Genomic DNA, 11,763 nt, shown 5'->3' with positions numbered 1-11,763 from the left:
TAAGATTAACCCTGGCATTTCTTTAGATGAAAGACCAGCCTTTAAGGAAATAATAAAATTTACATTTTCAAAAAATTTCTCAGATTTTTGTAATAAATATTTGTAATTTATTATAAACAAATATTTTATATTTACCCAAAGCATCTTTGGTCTGTTTAATGGCTAAATTCTAAGCATGCTTATATTTAGAACTTAAGTGTGATTTCATCTCAGTCACAATGCCACCTTTGCATTTCTATGCTTTGAATTTGACTGGGAGCATTCTGCTTAATGACAATTATTTGCATATTTATGGTCTTCCCTGGTGGCTCAGATGGTAAAGAATCTGCCTGCCTTGTGAGAGGCCTGGGTTCGATCCCTGGGTGGGGAGGATCCCCTGGAGGAGGGCGTGGCAACCCGCTCCAGTATACTTGCCTGGAGAATCTCCCTGGCAGGCTACAGTCCATGGGGTTGCAAAGAGTCAGATACGACTAAGCACAACACAGCACAGCATATTTATAATCTCCCTTAGTAGGTCATCAATTTCTTGAAGACAGGTTCTGTTTCCCATTCAGCCTTGTATTCCTCATTACCAAACAGCACTCTTATACAGAGCACCCCTTGGACATTTGATGAGTAAAAGAATGAGCATTACTCCACAGCACAGTGTATGGCAAATCAAAAGAAAGTCAGTCTCAGAAATTTTTTTTTTTCCTTTTTTATGTAATGGCTGACAAATACTTGTTTTCATTCCCAATTAAACAGAATAACATTTTGCAAGAATTTTACTAACAAGTAAAAACCAACATATGCTGGAACTCCTGTTTTTACATTTTAAATCTGATAGAAACTGGATAGTGAGTTATATTGCCATTATCTAAAGTAAATAATATCAATGGGCTTATCTTTACAAAAAAATTCCTTTACCACACTAAACAGGAGCTACAAGTTTTGTGACCTTGGGAAAATTACTTTAAACCCTCTAAAACTCAGTTTTCGCATCTCTCAAATACATTCATTCATATCTATTTTATGATTAATTAAAATAATGAAAGCATGTAAAGTAAAAGCTCAGTAGATGATAGGTATTACTTGCAGATATTGGTGGATTCAATCATGAAAAGAAGTAATTTTCTTTGTGCAATTATTTATGTATAAAAAGGCAGTCATAAAGTGCTGCTTTAAAAATAGTGAGGAAACCTATCTTAAAGGAAGGAATAAAATACTAAGAACTAAAGAGATGACTTTAAGAATTGAAATTTGCCAAGAGAATAGATGTTAAGTGGTCTCAGCACACACAGACAACTATGAGAAGTAAAGGGATGTATTAATTGTGATAACGCATTTCATAATGTACATACACCTATATCAAATTATGTTGTACACTTTCTGTACAATTTTTTCAGTAATACTATACCTCAAGCTATAGTAAGTGGGGAGGTAAGAAGGGTAGGGGAGAAATCAGTCTCTGTTGAAAAAATAACAATAACCGACAAAACAGAAAAACCAAATCCCTTAGTGTAGCTTCCAAATCCTGCCCTTCCTACAGAAATGGACTTCAAGACCTCAAGCCTAGATCCACTGAGGGATGGTCTCAAGAACTGTATCTTTGCTTTACCTAGTTTCTCCATAAGGGGATGGCCAAAGTACCAGTCAGGCAGTCTCCAGACTTAACAGGGAAAGGTAGAAAAGGAATTGGCAAAAGAGAATATTAAAACAAATAAAACACTTAAGAGAACAAGAACTACAGGATAGATGGCAAAGATAGCTTACTTGTGCCTGGGATAATCCTTATGTAAATGTGATGGTAACCACAGTACTGTGTCTTTGTGAGTAATTTTCATAGGAAGCCATGCTTCAGTCCAGAAGCATATGTATTGTGGTAACTCTAGCTTTGTGTAACTGTGAAATTTCATATCATTTACCAGTAAGGAAATGTTACATCCTATAATCATACCTGTTGACGTCTTTCTGTCAGTTGCATTACTTTTCCACTTGTGACAATCACACACATCCTACTTCCAATGATGTTGAGTCATTGGGTAACCTCATCATTCATTTTCACTTCTGGGCTTCCCAGGAGGCTCCATGGTAAAGAATCCGCCTGCAAGGTTGGCAGAGAAGACATGAGTTTGATCCCTGGGTGAGGAAGATCCCCTGGGGGAGGAAATGGCAATTCACTCCAGAGTTCTTGTCTAGAGAATCCCATGGACAGAGGAGCCTGATGAGTTATGATCCATGTGGTCACATGATGGGTTAAGATCCATGTGGTCACATCCTTTACAAATCTAGTTTAAATGTCTTTTCTCTTGTAGTTTTCCAAGGCACCTCAAATGTAATGAACTACTTCCTCTAAGACCATAGCAATTTGTATATATCTCTCTTATTCAGTCCCAATGATGACTGTTGGTATATATCTTCAAACTGCAAACTGCAAACTTTTCCCCTAGATAAGAAATAACTCCAGTGACTAGAAAATGTCTTCTAAACATTGAAATGTATAGACCCCTTTTAGTGTACCTCCTAGCTCACAATTTCCCCTTTAGCTTTACTTGCCCTCATTCCATAGGGTGGACTTCAGGGTATTAAAAAATGACTTCGCTTCCCTGGCCATACTTAATGAACCAGGGGTAGGTGTCTTAATCTAATAGCCCCTTCCTGGAAAATTTTTACGGTTGAGACAAAATCAAAAATTAGCATTAGTAAAATCAAAGGAAAAATTATGAATAAAAATAGTGCAATTCATATCAGAGACAAAGGACTGTTTCCTCTAATAAATAAACACTTGGAAATCAATTTTTAAAAGACCAATAACTCAACAGAAAAGAAAACTGGGCAAAGCATAAAGAAGGCTCCCCAAAATGTATATATTATATGTATATGTATTATGTACTGTGCTGCTGCTGCTGCTGCTGCTACTAAGTCACTTCAGTCGTGTCCAACTCTGTGCGACCCCATGGAGAGCAGCCCACCAGGCTCCTCCGTCCCTGGGATTCTCCAGGCAAGAATACTGGAGATTATGTACTATATGCACATTATAAACATACTATAAACTTCTGATTTTCTATTGCAGCATTAAATTCCAAGTTTTGGAATTCTATAAAAGAATGATGGCATTCTCTGAGTGCTGATTCTGTAAAATCTCCAGGATAAATTGCTCAGTGAAAAAAGTTTATGCTATGCTGCCATCATATTAAAAAAAATGGGAATAGGAGAATAGATAGACAAATGTTATCACATATACATAAAATTTCTCTGGAAGGAGATGCAGCAAACTTGAGAAAGGGAACTGAGTAGCCAGAGGGAAGAGGCTAGAAAGAGTTTTCACTGTATCTTTTTTGAACCAAAAGAATCTATCTGCTATTCAAGAAAATAAGTAGGAGTAAGATATTTGGGATCCCAGAGAGATGCAGTTTCTTTGTGCAACTAAGCCAATGTGGGGTTAACTCAGGAGTTGAGGGCAACTATATTCTGCATGAAGCCTGGTGAGCAAAGGAAGCTGACCTAGAAAGAAGACTGAAGCGGATAAGCAGACAAGAGGAATTGGATATGCAGAGAAGAGGGATTGGAGAGAAAATATTGTCTGGGCTCGCAACAATTTGGTTCTAGTCTTTCCTGGAGCCAGCTGCATCCCTCCACTTGGTTTCTTTTAAAACATTCCTATATTCCTTTTTTTTCTTCCAGTTTTATTGAGATATAATTATACACGTTTAAAGTGTACAGCATAATGGCTTACATCTGAAATGATTACCACAGAAAATATAACATTCATCATCTCCTATAGATACAAAATAAAAGAAAAAAATATTTTTTCCTTGTGATGAGAACTTAGGATTTACTTTCGTAACAACTATTATATATAACAGACACCAATGTTAATTATATTAATCATGTTGTACGTCATATCCATTGTATTTATCTTACAAATTTGTACCTTTGGACCACCTTCATCCAGTTCTTCCTTCCCCCAACCCCTGCCTTTGGTAACCGCAAATTAGATCTTATTTTCTATGAGTTTGTTTGTTGAAGTATAATTGTGTATGTGTGTGTCTGACTCTTTGCGACCCCGTGGACTGTGGCCCGCCAGGCTCCTCTGTCCTTGATATTGTCCAGGCAAGAATCCTGGAGTGGGTTGCCATTTCCTACTCCAGGGGATCTTACTGACCCAGAGATAGAACCCACGTTTCCTGCATTGGCAGGCAGATTCTTTATCACTAGTGCCACCTGGGAAGCCCCATAATTGCCTTAATAACACTGTTAGTTCCTCATGCACAACATAATGGTATATTTCTTTACATTACAAAATGCTCACCACAGTAATTCTAGTTACCATCGATCACCACACAAAGATATTACAGTATTGAGTGTATTCTCCGTACTTAAATTTTATCTCCGTGACTCACTTATTTTGCACCTGGAAGTTTGTATCTCTGAATCTCCCTCACCTATTTCACTTACCCGCCCCCACCCCCATCCTCAATCCCTCAGACAATCACCTATTGCTCTCTGTATCGATGAGTGTTTCTGTTTTGTTGTATTTGTTAATTTGTTTTGCTTTTTGGATTCCACATATAAGTGAAGTCATATCTAACTTACTGCACTTAGCATAATACCCTCAAGGCCCATCCACGTTGTAGGAAATGACAAGAATTCACTTTTCTTTCTGGGTAACATTCCATTGTACGTATACAAACACATGTAGTGTATCCATTCATCTATCCATGAATACTTAGGTTGCTTCCATACTTGGCTTTTGTGAATAATACTGCAATTAACATAGGGGTGATGCATTTTCTTGAATTAGGATTTTTGTTTTCTTTGGCAAAATACCCAGAAGTGTGTAATTGCTGGATCATGTGATAGTTCTATTTTTAATTTTTGGGGGAACCTCCATACTGTGTTCCATAGTGGCTGCACCAATTTACATTCCCAATTACCCTTTTCTTCACATTCTTGCCAATATTTGTTATTTGTTCTTTTTGATAATAGCCATTCTGAGAGGTGTGAGGTGAAGTCTCACTGTGGTTCTGACTTGCATTTCCCTGATGATTAGTGATGTTGAGCATCTTTTCATGTACTTCCTGGTCATCTGTCTTTGGGAAAATGTCTGCTCGGGTCCTCTGCCCGTTTTTTAATCAGGTTGTTTGGTTTTTTGATGTTGAGTTTTATGAACTCTTTGAATATTGTGCATATTAACCCCTTATCAGATATATTGTTTACAAATGACTTCTCCCATTCAGTAGCTGACCTTTTCTTCTTATTGATAATTCCCTTCACTGTGCAAAAACTTTTTAGTTTGATATAGTCCCATTTGTTTATTTTTGCTTTGTTTCCCTTGCCTGAGAAGGCAGATACAAAAAAATATTTCTAAGACAATGTCAAAGATCATATTGCATATGTTTTCTTCTGGGAATTTTATGGTTTCGGGTGTTAAGTATTTAATCCATTTTGAGGGTTTTTTTTTTAATGTGGTGTGATAAAGCAGATCATTTTTATTATTTTGCAAGTAGCTGTCCCATTTTCCCAACACCATTTACTGAAGAAGTTGTCACTTCCCCATTATATATTCTTGTCTCTTTTGTTGTAGATGAATTAATCATCTAAGTGTGGGCTCATTTCTGAGCTCTCTGATTCTGTTCCACTGATCTATGCATCTGTTTTTGTGCCAATATACTGTTGACTATTCTGTTTCTTTACTATATATTTATCGTTTGAAATCAGGGAATGTGATACCTTCAACTTTCCTATATTCTTATAATAAATCTCCTTTTTTTGTCCTAAGCTAACCTAAGTTGTTTTCTGATCCAAACAGTTTAACTATTATCGTGGCATCAAAAAGAGTTTAACTATTGTAGTAGGTTTTCTGTAAATTCTTGTTAAAATGAAATGTGAAGTTCTTTATAATGAAATCCATTTGGGCTCTCAAAGTTTATACTGTTTTCTTTAAATCTCTCAAATTGAAAGAGGATAAGTGAACAAGTTCAGGGCATTCTGAAAGACCTTCACCCTAAGCTAAAGTGGTGTTTGCTGATGGAAAATATAAACTAGGCCTGAAGCCAAGTAACACATTCCACCTGCTAGACTTTCCTCTCAGTTCCCTGCCTGAGAACTGAGACTTCTCAGTTAGTGTTTCTTGATAGCCTGCCTGAAAGATAAGATCTTAACTTTTTCTAGTTAGGATGGAGTTTGAAGATTGTGGAACATTTTTAGGCTGATTTATATTTGGATAGAAAAGGCACTGGGGAACAGGGCAAGAGCATCAATCCTATGGTGAAGAGACATGGGTGTCATTATTTGAGCATATTCAAATATGAGTTTCCAAGACTTAGGGCTAGTTAATACATTGACACTTACCCTTCCAGAAAGCAGTGTCCATTTGTTTGTTCACATTTTCAAATCTATAGGTTCAAATCTGTAGAACTATCATTTTACTATTTATTTTATATCATTCTTCCTAGTACTGCAAAACTAGGAAATACTTCAGAAAATTCATAGAAGGCCCAGAATGCATTTATAGAGCAACTGCTAGAGTTCAACAGCTTGCAAATGAGGCTAAATACAGTTTATCTGAGCATGGTGACATAATACACATTCCAGGGATGGCAACATAGACGCTTCACACCTGTTTATGTACCATTTATATAGGGTGAATTTAAACAGGATGATGAAATTATCTCTCATGTAAAATGTCAAAATAATTACATATAAGTACTAAGATGTAGAAGAGCACAGTTTATTTCCATCATTAAAATCCCATTGAAAAGTTAAATACCATTATTTAACTACCAGGAACTATTCTTTATTCTTTCTCAATATTTCTTGAGAATCTATTATCAGGGATATTGTAAAAGTGTAAGACACAGGCCCTGTCCTTAAGGAGTTTTGTTGTAATTTTGCTGAGGTAAGACATACAGGTATAAAGCATCATCATTGTTATTTTCCACTAAGAGGAGTAGGATGATGACATGGAAAATCATATGGGCTTACTTTATTTTTTATTATTAAAGAGCAACTTTGAAAGTCTACAGTTGAAACCACCACAGGAATTGAAGGTTGTGATCCCAAGCATCTTGGTTCCTCACCCCATCCTGTCCCCAGTGTGACTCGCAGAGGGCATTCCCAGACTGACACATGGATGGCTGTCTGTAAACGTCTACTGGCAATATGGGCTTTTAAACTTGGTTCCCATTTTCAGTTCTGCCATGTCATTAATATGAGCTCTACAGAGACATTTAACTGTCCCAACCTCAGTTTCCTCAAATAGTAAAGTGAGGATAAGGATGATAACCTTGGAGGACCATTTTAAGAATTAAATGAGACAATATGAATGAAAATAGCTAAGTAAATCCTTAATATATATCAGGTGCTTGATAAATATTAGTTTATTCTTTAACTGAACTTGAAAGGATTTTCTATTTTTCTCATTTTGATCCATTTATAATGAGTTTCAGTGAATTTTAAAATTGAAGTCAGCATACATAAATGAAAATTTAAAAAATTTTTAAACCAAAAAAGGAAGAAAAAAATTTAATATAAATAAATTTTTAAAATAAAATTGTAGTTAGCTAAAAATTTCAATCATCTTGAGAACCGAAACTCTAACCACTTTAAGACTTAAAACAATATCTAGAGTTTTAATCAAGAGAAGGAAAAATAAATAAATATCATCTTTTTCCTAGAAAAACCATTATCATTCCTAGGAAAAGGTTGTCATTCCAACTTGCTCTCTGAATGTAATATCACCTAACATAAGTGACTTTTCCATGTATAAAATACTTTCAGAGTTTACCTGGAGTTCTATACAGAATGTATGTGAGTATTTCAAAATATACCCTATATTGGACATTTGTTCATGGAATTTCTCATTATTTGCTTTGATGGATCACTCAAAAAGCCTGTTCCAAATTAGGATAATTTGTAGGATGATGTCAATGAGTTTCTTCATTTTCTTTTGACTGATTCCAAAATATAGAAGAATTTGATTTGCATAGAACATAGAAATGGGAAGTAAAGTAACAGTAATTTCTCAGAAATTAACCAACATTGATCAGAGTAACCCTGCTCAGTACACAAATTCCCCAGTCTGCTTCCACTTAATTCAATAAATATATATTCCTGTGATTGATGTTGGAGTCTTCAGGGAGCTCAGTAAATAGCATTGCTCTCCTCTGTCTAAATTGAGAATAAAGGTCAAGTGTAAGATATATAAGGGATCAAATATCTCCTTGAACTGATAAGGACCAACTGCAAGCTGCAGCTCATGAGAAACAAACTGACCTGTCATGCAAACCTCTCAATTAGGTAGAATTCCCTACTCTGTTGCACAGACTGCACAGGGCCACAAAGGGTCTTGCACGGCATTTCTGCCTTTATGGCTACCTTCTATCATTTAAAAAAAAAAAAAAAAAAACATGTTTTATGACTGTACTGATATAGTTCAGTTCAGTCACTCAGTCATGTCCGACTCTTTGTAACCCCATGAACCATAGCATGCCAGGCCTGCCTGTCCACCACCGCCTCCCAGAGTTTACCCAAACTCATGTCCATTGAGTCAGTGATGCCATCCAACCATCTCATCCTCTGTCAGCCCCTTCTCCTCTGCCTTTGATCTTTCCCCACATCAGGGTCTTCAAATGAGTCAGCTCTTTACATCACATGGCCAAAATATTGGAGTTTCAGCTTCAACATCAGTCCTTCCAGTGAATACCCAGGACTGATTTCCTTTAGGATGGACTTGTTGGATCTCCTTGCAGTCCAAGGGACTCCACTGATATAGATAAAAATATATTAATACTATGTATTAAAACATTTTCATTGGCTTACAAGTTCATTTTTTTTCCTTCTCATTTTAAATTGAAAAAACATTTTCAGGGCCCCTGAAACTATCCTGACTCCTAGACACTGGGCCCACTGTGCCTAATGGAGAAATTAGCCCTAAGCAACACACTGGATGAAGTAAATCTTAAATCCTGGAAGAAGCACGTACTCTCTGAGCAGCCTTACTTTCAGGAGAGAAGACAAGAAATCAGGCAACCATGCTTCAGTCATTCTTCCTGGATTTACCTATCAGATGTTACTTTCTCCACTCCCGGATGGGTAAAGGAATAGGAAGCTAGGAGTTACATCTTTCTCAGTTCAGTTCATATCAAAGATAATGTTGGTAGAGAAAAGCAGACCTCTCTTAGCAAGCATTTTCTTACTACTGAAATGATTATGTTCACTTACTATAATTTGATAATCCTGGCCTTTATGATTACCCATCTAGGACTTTCCTAGTGGTCCAGTGGTTAAGAGTTCACTTGCCAGGGTTGGATCCCTGGTCTGGGAAGATTCTACATGCCTCCAAGGCAGCTAGTGGTCCACAAGTACTGAGCCCTCCCACCTAGACCCTGTGTTCCACCACACGAAAAGCCACTGTGGTGAAAAGCCTTCGCACTGCAAGGAAGAGTAGCCTCCCACCACCACCGAAACTAGAGAAAGCCTGAGCACAGCAATGAAGACCCGTGCAGCCAAAAATAAATACATTTTTTAAAATAAAAACTAGAAGATTACCCATCTAATTCTTCTTGCTCCAGATTTCATTTTACTAGGAAACTTTCTGATTATAACTATGTGTGCATGCATGCTAAGTTGATTCAGTCATGCCTGACACTTTGCAACCCACTGGACTGCAGCCCGCTAGGCTCCTCTGTCCAAGAGATTCTCCAGGCAAGAATTCTGCAGTGGGTTGCCATGCCCTCCTCCAGGGGATCTTGCCGACCCAAGGATTGAACCTGCATCTCCTGCATTGGCAGAAGGGTTCTTTATGACAAGCGCCACCTGGGAAGACCAATTATAGCTATATGGCCTCCCATATTTTCCTAACAAGAAAGAGTGTATCAAGCAGCTGATAAGGCATACAACCTGCACTCTGGTTACAGTTATCATTGTAAATTAAAGCATCCTGGTTTACATATTATTCTCACATGAAATTTGTTGGCATGAGAATTCATGGATTTAACTCATTCATTTAACTGACTTGACTGTGTCGTTGAACTAGAAAAGTTGAGGTTCAAAATCTGAACCACTGGGAATTCCCTGGCAGTCCAGTGGTTAGGACTCCGAGCTTCAACTGCAGGGCACACAGTTTCCATCCCTACTCAGGAAACTAAGATCCCTCATGCCTCTCGACGTGGCCAAAAATATCTGAATCACCAATGGTTTAATCTAAGGCAACCCTACAGGACTCCACCTCAGTAGTCAGCAAGTTTTTGTGAGCTGCAGTTCAATTTCCCCATTCTCTAATCACAACATCCTTCACACTACTAATAATAGTGTATTCTTAAATTATAATAAATGGGGGGTGGAGGAAGAAATACTCTGGCAAATTTTTCCACAACTATTGTTTTCCTCCAGTTCTATGCAATGTCATGGGATTGAGAATGCTTGCTTTTCTTCATGGCATATAATTAGGGGAAAATTATTACCAGTTCTGTGTGAAACAAATCATATTCTTTACAACAAATCATCCACAGGAAATTTTCATTTGGTCTTAACTACCTCCATGGCCAGACAAGATGTCAACCTGGATCAAGATAAGGAAGAACTGGTGACGCAGCAAAATTTATAATGGAATATGTCAGCAGTTATATATCTCTCATTAAACATATATTGAGAGCCAGTGATATGCCAGTCAGTATGTGCCTAATATAATTGGAGGCTGCAAAGGATTATCTAGCTGCATGTCCAGGAAGAAAAGGAAACAGATTTTTGTGAATATATATTAGTTTCTGACTCAGTGACTGGTATTATTGTCCCCATTTTCACAGGAAAGGGAGGCACAGAGAGAGGTAATTTTCCTAAGTTCGTATCTAGAAATTGTGATATAATCATGATGCAATCATGACTGAAACCCAAGCCTGTTCAGTTCACTAAATATATGAGTCATTACTGTATGGCAGACCTTGTGATGGGGATAGGAGCTTCCCCAGTGGCTCAGCAGGTAAAGAATCTGCCTGCAATGCAAGAGACACGGGTTCGATCCCTGGACTGGGAAAATCCCCTGGAGGAGGGCACAGCAACACACTCCAGTATTCTTGCCTGGAGAATCCCATGGACAGAGGAGCCTAGCGGGTTACAGTCCATGGGGTCACGGAGTCCCACACGAGTGAAACGACTGAGCTCGCATGCACACACGCACGCAGGTGATGGGTATTGAGGATACAGCAGTGGTCTTCCCTTGAAGAACTCCATCAGCTTCCTGCCAGCAGGCCAGTAAACCTACCTACATGGCCACTCATGCTTTCTGCTAGCCCTCCTGGTTCCATGGGAGCGGCATAGCTTTACCTCCTAAGGCTACTTTTCCCCTTGTTTTCCAGACCCCATCATTCATCTTAATTTATGTTTTACCTTTTTGGTTTGAAATAGTTTTGGACTTACAGAAAATTACAAAAATAGAACAGAGTTCATATGTAGCCTTCACCCAAGCTTCCTCCAATATTAACAATCTAAATAACCATAGTTCAATGAACAAAAGTGGACATTAACGCTGCTACAGTACTGTTAACTAAACTGTGTGTCTGTGTGCTCAGTCAGTGGTGTCCAGCTCCTTTGCAAGTCCACACTGTAGCCCGCCAGGCTCCTCTGTTGATGGAATTCTCCAGGCAAGAATACTGGAGTGGGTTCAGTTCAGTTCAGTTCAGTCACTCAGTTGTGTCCGACTCTGCAACCCCATGAATCGCAGCACTCCAGGCCTCCCTGTCCCTGACCAACTCCCGGAGTTCACTCAGACTCACGTCCATTGAG

The 11,763-nt window shown here is 38.1% G+C and overlaps 1 protein-coding gene and 1 long non-coding RNA gene across 4 annotated transcripts in view; one reads left to right on the top strand and one right to left on the bottom strand.

The window, feature by feature from the left end:
- Positions 1–11,763, top strand: part of LOC138442506 (uncharacterized) — a 68,524-nt gene that overhangs the window by 3,310 nt on the left and 53,451 nt on the right. The gene's annotated exons all lie outside the window — the stretch shown is intronic.
- N4BP2 (NEDD4 binding protein 2) overlaps positions 1–11,763 on the bottom strand; it is a 104,451-nt gene that overhangs the window by 75,602 nt on the left and 17,086 nt on the right. Inside the window, exon 2 of the mRNA XM_069593917.1 lies at positions 1,937–2,083. The gene's annotated coding sequence lies outside the window, so the exon portion shown is untranslated. The remainder of the gene's footprint in view (positions 1–1,936; positions 2,084–11,763) is intronic.

This window comes from Ovis canadensis, chromosome 6 (assembly GCF_042477335.2).
Source record: "Ovis canadensis isolate MfBH-ARS-UI-01 breed Bighorn chromosome 6, ARS-UI_OviCan_v2, whole genome shotgun sequence".
In the NCBI taxonomy this organism is placed as follows: domain Eukaryota; kingdom Metazoa; phylum Chordata; class Mammalia; order Artiodactyla; family Bovidae; genus Ovis; species Ovis canadensis.
Note: the sequence above shows the minus strand (reverse complement) of the source record. Positions and strands in the feature narration are given on the sequence as shown.